The following is a 10,301-nucleotide window of genomic DNA, read 5'->3' on the forward strand; positions in this document are numbered from 1 at the left end:
CCGGCCCTCGAATGCCCGCCCCTTTCACCAGCAACGCTCCATCTTTTGGGTTCCTGCTTACAGACCTCGCCTTCTTTTGATTCTCCGCTACAGAACCCTCCTCGACCTGCCTTACCGAATCCCCCACCGCCTCCGCCTCCATCGACCTCACATTCACCCTCCGTCTCATTGATGCCGCAGAACCCACTGGATTCATTGCGCCCCCCCCCCGTTCTCTACTACCGGGCACTAGCAGTATTGGTCCTCGCTCCCCCATCCGCTCGGGCTGTTTTAACACTCCTTTGCTTCCAGTTCGATCTGCGGGATCCGCACAGCACAGCTCATCTGATCCGTGCCGCAGACTACTAAAGGACCTCCCTTTTGGTAAGCGCTCAGAGAAACTGAAAAAAGGCAAGTGCCTACGCGCTATAGATTCTGATTTCAACATCACCTTTGGCGAAGAAGCACAGATGCCGGATGTTTTGGAAACTGCCCGGAGAGTCCTGGTCGGTAGGGTAAGGGGTCGTACCTACTCAGTGGAAAGACTCAAGCTATGGGCGGAGGAGATTTGGGGCACTCTTCTTAAAGAACTACCGGAAATCAGGGTCCTCGCGAGGGGCTAGTTCGCATTGCACTTCCACAGGCCTGAATACACCCAATGGATTCTCTCCCAATACTGGCATATTGAGCTGGCACCAGTCCTGCTAAAGCGCTGGGATCCTCTTTTCGACCCGGAGCGTGAACAATTGGGGGCTGGACCCATCTGGGTTCGTCTTCCTGGACTGCCCATGCAATTTTGGACCCCGTATGTCTTCAAGAGAATAGGCGATACTCTAGGCACTTACCTGGAGCATGACAAATCCTATGAGAAAACTGGTATCATGACAATGGCTCGCATTCTCGTTCATCTTGACACCAGGCCGGGACTGGAGGAGAAAATCACCCTGCATCACAGACATTTCTCGCGCAAGCAGCTGCTGGACTACGAAGGTGTACCATTTCGATGTCGAAGATGCCATAAAATTGGTCACCTCTACAAGGACTGCCCACTAAATTCGGGGGTGACATCCGAGGATACCAAAGGCCCCAGACAGCAGCCTACAGTGGACCAAAACATAGGAGTTAATATTCCTATGGAAGGGGAGCAGACTCAACATGAGACTCCAACAAAGCTGGCTACTGAAGGCGCCAAGAAGAACACCAGAAGAAAGGCTTCATCTACACCTGCCCCGCCGCGCACCCGCTCCAAGACCGCGGAGACTGTTTCATCTCACCCGGGTAATGTTTCTGCTCCCATCAGTTCTCATAATTTTTCTGATGTTTTGCATTCTGTTATGCACTCCTCTTTGCGGTCCCCTCAATTTGATCAAGTACCCTTTCCCTCCATCCCCTGCACCATTGCTCCCCCTCCACCCACCTTCTCCACCACACCCTCCTCTCACAAATTGGAGCTGGGCCTCCCCGAACCCTCATCCTCCCCGGTCGGCTCCGGATCACACCCCTACCATCTCAGACCCCGGGCTCGATCCAGATTGCTTGGTCTGGGATCATCCCCTGGACGATACCGCAAGCCTAAAAGGGGTAGACCATCTAAAATCAACTCGGCCATACAAAACGCTGTTGCTGATGTCGCCCAGGGGCGACAGTATACCATTGAACGGGCACTTAGAGCAATTGAGCCCCTGACTTGTGGTTCCCCATGATCTGGCTCTCCTACAATTGCAGGGGACTAGCCAACCCCAAAAAACGTTTGGCTCTGAAAAGACTTATGCATGAATCAAGATGTGATATAATATTCCTTCAGGAAACCTTATGCACATCTGAGGTGGCGGTGCGAAGCCTACAGGCTCTTCACCCAGGCTGGACATTCCATGGATTGGATGCTAGTGGTCGTTCAGGTGGTCTGGCCATTGGCATAAATCCAAGAAAAAGCAGGCTCCTCTCCACATGGGGGGGCAGAGGCTTCCTCGGCATGGACATCTTCATGGGCGAATTGGGGTTCCCTATCAGGATTATTAATATATATGGCCCCAACCAGAATAGGCTATCATTCTGGCAAGACTTTCTGAATGGCAATCATATTACACAGAATACAGTGCTGGGGGGCGATTTCAATTTCTCCCTGGGGGTTGGAGAATCCTGGGGACATCATGCTCAGATTGATCCTATCGCGGATCAAATGAATATGTTAATTGATGCACATAGACTTGTGGATATCCCTATGAATAAGAAGCTCCCAACTTGGCACAATCAGCGTACTGGTGAGGCAGCTCTGGGGCGGCGTCTAGACAGATTTATGATGCATGAGGATCTGATCCCTTTGTTCCCCCTATATAGACAATGGGTCAGCACAGGTGGTCTTTCTGATCATCATCCGATTCTTCTACAGGTCAGCGATAAAAAAATAAAGCCCCGATCCCCTTTCAAATTCTTTGCTGGATTCCTAAAAGAGCCGGACTACATTAATATGGTCTCGGATTTCTGGGCATCACAACCCCCCCTGAGAGAGCAGCGGAAAGCGGTGGATTTCTGTGATAGACTAAATAAGCTAAAGAAACTGACTGAGACCTGGGCGAGGAGAAAGCGCCACAGCGATGAACAGATGCTTAATGATACTGAAGCACAGATAGCTCTATTGACAGACGAAAAAGGTACTGGCTACCTAACTGATGCCTCGAAATCATTACTGAACCAGCTGCTTGGACAAAAAACAAAGATTCTACAAGAAAAGGAGGAGCTGTGGAGGCTTAAAAGCAGAGCCATTTGGCTCAAAGCTGGAGACAGTAACACCAAATACTTCCATAACCTTGCAAATGGCAGAAAGGCATCAAACACTATTTGGAAATTGCCAAGTGAACCAGATGGTTGGGCTTCCACGCATCAGCAACTTGCCAAATTGGGGGTCTTACATTTTAAGCATCAATTCACTGCTCCGAATGACATCAATCTACCTGACATCATCAATCTTGCAGGTCATTTTCCTAGCTTTGTGGGTCAGGAGGATATTGAAGATCTCATTCAACCGGTTACCAAACAGGAGTTGGAAAGCACCCTCAAATGGTTCAAGAAAGATAAGAGTCAGGGGCCGGACGGATGGCCAGTGGAGTTCTATCTTGCTTTCTATGATCTGTTGGGCGAAGACTTATTGGAGGTCATTGAGGAGAGCCAGACCACAGGGCACATCCATCCCCCTATGAACTACACCTTCATTGCCCTGATACCCAAAACTGATGACCCTACATCCTTCAATGACTTCCGTCCCATTTCATTATGTAATTGCCTCTACAAAATTATTGCTAAAATCATTGCAAACCGCATAAAACCTATTCTGTCCTCACATATCTCTGTTGAACAGTTTGCCTTCCTCCAAAATCGCCACATCCAAGAGGCCATTGGCACTGCCCAGGAGGCCTTACATTCCATAAAGCATAAGAACCTCAAAGGCATATCTCTAAAGATCGACCTTGCAAAGGCTTTTGACAAGGTTAATTGGCTCTATTTGAAGATGATTCTCACACATTTGGGCTTCCCCCACATTCTCATTAACTGGATAATGGGTTGCATATCTTCTGTCTCCTTTGCTATCCTCATCAATGGCTCGGCCTCTGCTCGCTTCAACATCAACAGGGGAATAAGACAAGGATGCCCTCTTTCCCCACTCCTCTTTCTTATTGTTATGGAAGGGCTTAGTAGGCTCATAGCAACAGCAAAAAGGAATGGAGACTTCAGTGGACTCAAAATCACTGAGCAGTACTATCTCACTCATCTACTGTTTGTTGATGACATCCTAATCTTCTTGAATGGAAGTATCCGGGACTCCATTGCACTAAATGATATTCTTCAACTCTTTTGTAAGGCTACGGGTATGGTGATCAATAGGGAGAAATCTACCAGGTCCACGGCGGGGTGCACATATCAGGAATCTCAGCTGGCGACACAGCATTTCCCCTTCTTGGAAATCAATTTGCTGGATGGAATCAAATATCTTGGATTTAGACTAAGGCCGGATGGGTACAAAATAGAGCACTGGTCTTGGCTCATCAACAAAATAGAAAAAAGGATAAATTGCTGGCATCATCGTCTTCTATCTAAAGCAGGTAGACTCCTGCTGATCAAATCTGTTCTTGAGGCTACCCCAGTATACTGGATGTCCCTCACATGGATCCCAAAGGGCATCCTCCAAAAAATTCAACAAATATGCAACAGATTCCTTTGGAATGGGAACAAAAAAGGGAAGATTTTTGCCTGGACGAGATGGTCATTAGTCACTACACCAAAGAGATGGGGAGGGTGGGGACTAAAAGCTCTTTCGGAATTTGCACAAGCGTTGACAGCCAAGCAGGGCTGGTCACTACTCAAACAGAACAGTCTTTGGGCTGAAGTTATCCACCAGAAGTATATTTGGCCCTCAAACATCATCGATTGGATCCGTAGACCCCATTGGAACCGACAAGGCATATCTGCGATCTGGAAGGCCACTCTAAATGCTATGCCTCTCATTAGAGACAATCTTTTATGGCGTATTGGTAATGGCTCTCAAGTCCGCATAGGCTTAGATCCTTGGCCTGGCTCTGGGAACGCGCACATACTGCCGGAAGGGCTGGTTCGATATCTAAACAACAGGGGCATAAAATACCTTGCGCAGATTGGAGATCAGCAACATACTTCCATCTTCTCACAGGCATGGATAACAGACCGACAGTGGCAACTGACAGATGAATGGAACTCAAACTGGAAAGATTACATACAGGCGCTAACTGAATCGCACATCAGACTAAAAGAGGAAGGGGATGAGCTAATTTGGGCGGCTGCCAAATCTGGTAATTATGCGCCGAAGATCGGCTACTACAAGCTGATTGAGGCAAAGAACCCCGACTTGCATAAAAGCTGGTGGTCAGCTCTCTGGCACCTACAAGCTCAACCAAGAACTCGACTTCTCATGTGGAACATTCTTGCAGATAAAGTACCTACCGGATCCAACCTCAGGAAAAGAGCATTTGCTGGACCAACATGGTGTGTCCTTTGCAGGAAAGAGGAAGAAACATCTCTACATCTATTTCTTACCTGCGAGGTCACAAAGGATATATGGAACCAGGTCACTCAGGCTCTCAATATAAATACAGCTTGGCAGGGGGAAGATATACCTTCGGCCTGGGATCAGTGGTGGAACGCAGTGGCTTCAGAAAAGTCCAGGAACTTACCGCTTTTGGTGTCCTGGTACATCTGGAATAGGCGGAATGCAATCATCTTTGAGGACTGCATCGCAAATTGGAACCTTCTCCCACCTTCCATATGCGCGGCATATACGGAGATCCCCTTTGAAAATAAACAGAACACCCCTAAGAACATTATGCCAGAAATCATCAACAAGGATATGCCGTGGGCATATTTTGATGGGGCAGCTCCGAGACAAGGCTGTGGGGGGGGCATACTATTTCATCTATCAGACTCACATTTTTTTCACCTGAGAATGGGACTTGGTCCTGGCACAAACAACCATGTTGAACTAATTACACTGAGACATCTTCTCTATTTTTCTTTGTCCAAAAACTGTCGGCAACTACAAATTTTTGGGGACTCAAAGATTGTGATTGATTGGGTTAACAACAAATCCATCTGTCATGCATATTCATTGAAACATATCTTGGAAGAAATTGTTTTTTTCAAAACACATTTTGACCAGATCACTGTTTCTCACATTTACAGGGAAAGAAATTCAACTGCTGACCGGCTCTCGAAAGAAGCGGCGGATCGTCCTCTAGGAGATTGGCTGATCGAGGAACACAAACCAGATGGGATGCACAGATTTTTCCATCGTCCATATATTGATGGCCTCCCACAGGGTGGCAATGCCCCCATCTAATTTTTGGCTCTGCTATGATATTTATTGTATATAACAGATACAACACAGATGTTTTCTTTTTGCACCTGTATAGCGGATATACTTTTACAGAACTGTTTTATTTTGTTTTGAGACATTGCACTTTTTCTGAGGGATACAGAACCACCGTATCTCTGTGGGTACTTTGATGTAATTTTGTTTCTGAACAGTGGTGAAAACCACACTACAGCATATGCCAATGGCATCAACAGCATGTAATTTCTTTTAATAGAAATTATGAATTCTCTTTCTTCGGAAAAATAATAATAATAATAATAATTAAATAAATAATAAAAAATAAAAAATAAAATTCTCCACTTTTGCCCAAGAAAGTGCTCTGATACCACTTGTTATAGATCTAACCTAGAATATAAGAGAAATAACAAATATACCCAATAATAACAAGATCGAAATAGATAGAAATGCTTCTTTATTAATCTAAAAACCCTTAAGGTAGGGCAACACCATACATTTATTCCTTTAGGAATGAGAACACTCCACAAGCCATATGCATGTTCATACAATATTCCTTGACACAATTCCTTGACGTGGAGTCTCTAGCCTCTATATAGGCCTCATACATACAATACCATGGATCATTACCATGGTTCCCTCATACCATCGAACTAATACCATGGGCCGATTACATTATTACTAACTACTTGTGGTCCCTTACATGAAATGGGTTAACCACCTTATTTATTACTATGGCCCATCCCATTATTATTACCTTGGGTACCTCCCTTGGTACCCCATATTATCCCCCCTAGGTATATAACAGTAGGAATTCATTTGTGGTTGGCTAAGCCCTATCCAAGTTAGATAAGTTTGATGGAAATTTATTTGTGAGTAAGGTTTCTTCACCATCCTCGAGGGACACACATGATATGTACATACTTCCATTCTCCATCCACAAGATTTAGAGAGTTTAGCATTAATTTTGAAGCACAATAATGCAACATCTATAGAGATTGGTGATTCACCCTTAAGACTAGGTATAAATCAAAGGAGTGTGAATATTTCAAAACCTATGTAATTTTTTATTACTATATTGTTTTGGGTTAGTTTGGAAATTGATTTTTTTCTCATGAGGTTGAAATCCAATAGGAAATTAGTTTTCATATTATTTTGGTGCTCCAATCGTTGTTGTCTTTCTATGAATCTCATTATATGACAAGGACATGAAGAGGTTACAACATATAGGAATACTTGGATTCTATTAGAGTTGTTATAAACTCGAGACAATATATGAGAGAAATTTGAAAATATGGTCACTATAATTTATAAATGAAGGTGGGTATATTAAACAAAGATAAGAGAAACAGATAGGAAAATCCTACTACATATTGATAAACAAAACATATTCATTCACTTTCCTATTAAAAAACTTGAAAAAAAACTACAAGCAAATACTATAATTGTATTGAGTAGTATTACTTATTAGATAGGTTTTCCAAAGTTTGGCAACTATCTATCAATTGATGTGATGTTAAACTGCAAGAGAAAAGATTTAAATATGTACATTTCCTTATACTTTCTTTATTAATTGTATGTTGAGATAACACATCACAAAACTTCATGATTTATTTAATACTGACACCATTTGACATTTGCAATTTTGTCAGCCTTATTAATTTGCATGCATGACACAAGAAACCATACATTTTGTGGTAGTATTTTGCTTGTTGAGGCCAAACTAAAAGAGAATGTTGAAATTACCCATGAAATTCACATTTAAGATAATTTTACAAGAAGACACTAATATCATTTGAACCCAGTGCAGGCTTAGGATAATTGTAGGATGTGCATGAGGAATGTATATGTTAAGCAAACCTTGATAGTTCCTTCAATGTAACTTGCTAACATGAAATATAATTTTGCTACCATGGAAGATGTGATCCATTTCATCTCTACAATATGCTAATGGTTTCATTTTTATAAAATTCAAATGAGATCAATATTTAATTGTAGTTATAATCAGTGTCTTCACATTGTTGCATGCCAAATGATGATATTTAGGTTGCATGCCAATTATTACAAAATTCCTATTAAACATATGGTTCAAGAATCTATGGATGAGCATGCCAATAAAGCCTTTACACATTCATGTAATTGATAAATATTAAACATAACTCAAATCACTATGATAATTATGTTCTTAGCACATCATTTACTTAAAGATCAATAAAAAAGTATTACTTAGTGAGTAGCGAAAACTTTTCATATTTTTTGTGGCTTTTCCTTATAAATATTTATGCCAATTGTGGTTTTTAAAGGAAATATGTTGATTATTTTAAAAATCTATAAAAAAGTATATAATCACAGAGAACGTCATTGTTTAGATTATAAAACGCAAACTAGTTTTAGTATGCTTATGCCATGTTTTATTCTAATAAGATGGATGATGCTAGATTATATTACCATAATATATTATCTCTACAACATCTTGCTTATGATGTTGGAGCTTCATTTGCTTTGACCACTTTGGTTTCCTATTAGGTGACCAATCCATTCATATTATTTAGTTGGAAAAAACTTCTGCTTAAATGAATTATACAATCATTTAAACCATTTATGCAATTTTTCACAAGCCTTAAAATCCTTCAAACTACTTAGCTTTAAAGATTGATGGTGCACCTTTACAATTGGGGGTAACAAATGTTGAGAAATCTAGGCAGCTAAATAAGGGTGATTTCTCTTACTTTGATAACTGCTTGTGATGTTCTTTTACTTAACTTGTAATTAGCTCTTCTTTACTTGATTATTATAGTGTTATTTAATCATAAAACAACTACCAAATAATGAGATAATATGACACAAAATGTAGGCTGAAAGCCAGGGCCAGAACCTCTCGTCTTGAGAGGAAAACCCACAAGAGTTCTTCTCTTCTTATAGAATGTTCAGATGATGAATTCCAAGACTTATGATCCTTGACAAAGACCCCTCTAAGACCAAGGCAATCTGCTCCTTGATGAACTTCCTTCAATCCAAGTCAAACTTGCCTCACAACAAATGAAACTTCTCCTTTGACCAATATTTCATACCTGCAACTCACCCTTACTACAAAAACCCTAGGCCACACGTGTGAGTGGGAATATGGTGAAATAGTCCTTCTTTCTTCTTCACTTAGTGAGTTGCTTCTTCTTCAATAATTCAAATTACAAGATGATCCTTGTTTTCGACCTTCTTGAATGACTGTAATTTTTTTATCTTTATGCAGTAAATTGCCCTAATCCTTTCACACGTGTGGGAATTTAGCCCTAAAACAATCCCTTTCAAACTTGGTTTCTTTCTTTTTTGTCCTCATTTTCACTCATTTTTTAGGTCTTTTTCTTGTCTTCAACAAACTTCTTGGATGCCCTTCAAATGAGGTCGATGTCTCCTTATATATAGTTTTCCTTGGAGGTCGAGTAGTTGTCCATGAGGTTGACTTGTTTTGATTGTAGGCTGACTTCTCTTAATGTAGGATGACTTGTCTTGGAGGGGGATATTTTCTTACAAAAATTATTTTGACATAATACAAAATTCCCAATAGAGTCTTGACTCAATAGACTTTTTGACTTAGTAACAAAACCTAGAAGCGCTCAATGGGTGCTTGACCTAAAAATAAAATAAGCTTGAGCATGAAACCCGTGCTACAAAAGAATAATAATAATTTATTTTTCTCTTTTCATCAAATACATAAAATCATGATTACATTAGACATTATGAAGATCGAACCTAGTTACGCATTTCAACAACAAAGCCAATTTCTCCTCCATTATGTGAATGTGCCCTTGCCACTTCAACATTGATCTTCCAAAATGATGAAGAGTTATTTGAGACTCTCACTTCTTTTAATAGTCTTTTGAGTGACATTCATCTTGGTTTTCTTATTGACTTCCTTTTAAGGTTTGAGCACTTCACTTAAAGATTTTGGACTCTATTCTTTTTTATGACATTAATCACTTTAATTTTTATGTAAATATCCAATTTGTAAGCAATAAAAATACCTCAATACAATTTAAATTTTAAATTACTTCCATGAATAATATAACATATTTTTCCAATTATTATTTTTTAAATACAAAACTTTAAAATATATTTTTATATAATTTTATTATCCGCTTAATTACAATTTAATTAATAAAATTTATTCCTAAATATGTAATTAGAATCTCTTTTATTTTAATGTTGTTTTTTAATATTTTTCAATCGCATAATCTTAAATATTAATAAATTTGAAGATTCACACTCTTGAATATTAATCCATTAATTCAATTTGCTTTTTTATCTTTATATGCATGTATCATTAAATAACACCTCTTTGTGTTTAATATTATCAAGCATGGAATAGCACATCTTTGTTTTAATATATATGTGAGAGAAGAGATACCACAACCACTTATGAAGGTTGATCCCATCCACCTTTCTTCTGACAAAAGAGGGATTATATATCTTT

The sequence above is a fragment of the Pinus tabuliformis genome, chromosome 1_2, assembly GCF_031772625.1.
Source record: "Pinus tabuliformis cultivar Carrire ecotype Pingquan chromosome 1_2, CPIR1, whole genome shotgun sequence".
Taxonomy (NCBI): Eukaryota; Viridiplantae; Streptophyta; class Pinopsida; order Pinales; family Pinaceae; genus Pinus; species Pinus tabuliformis.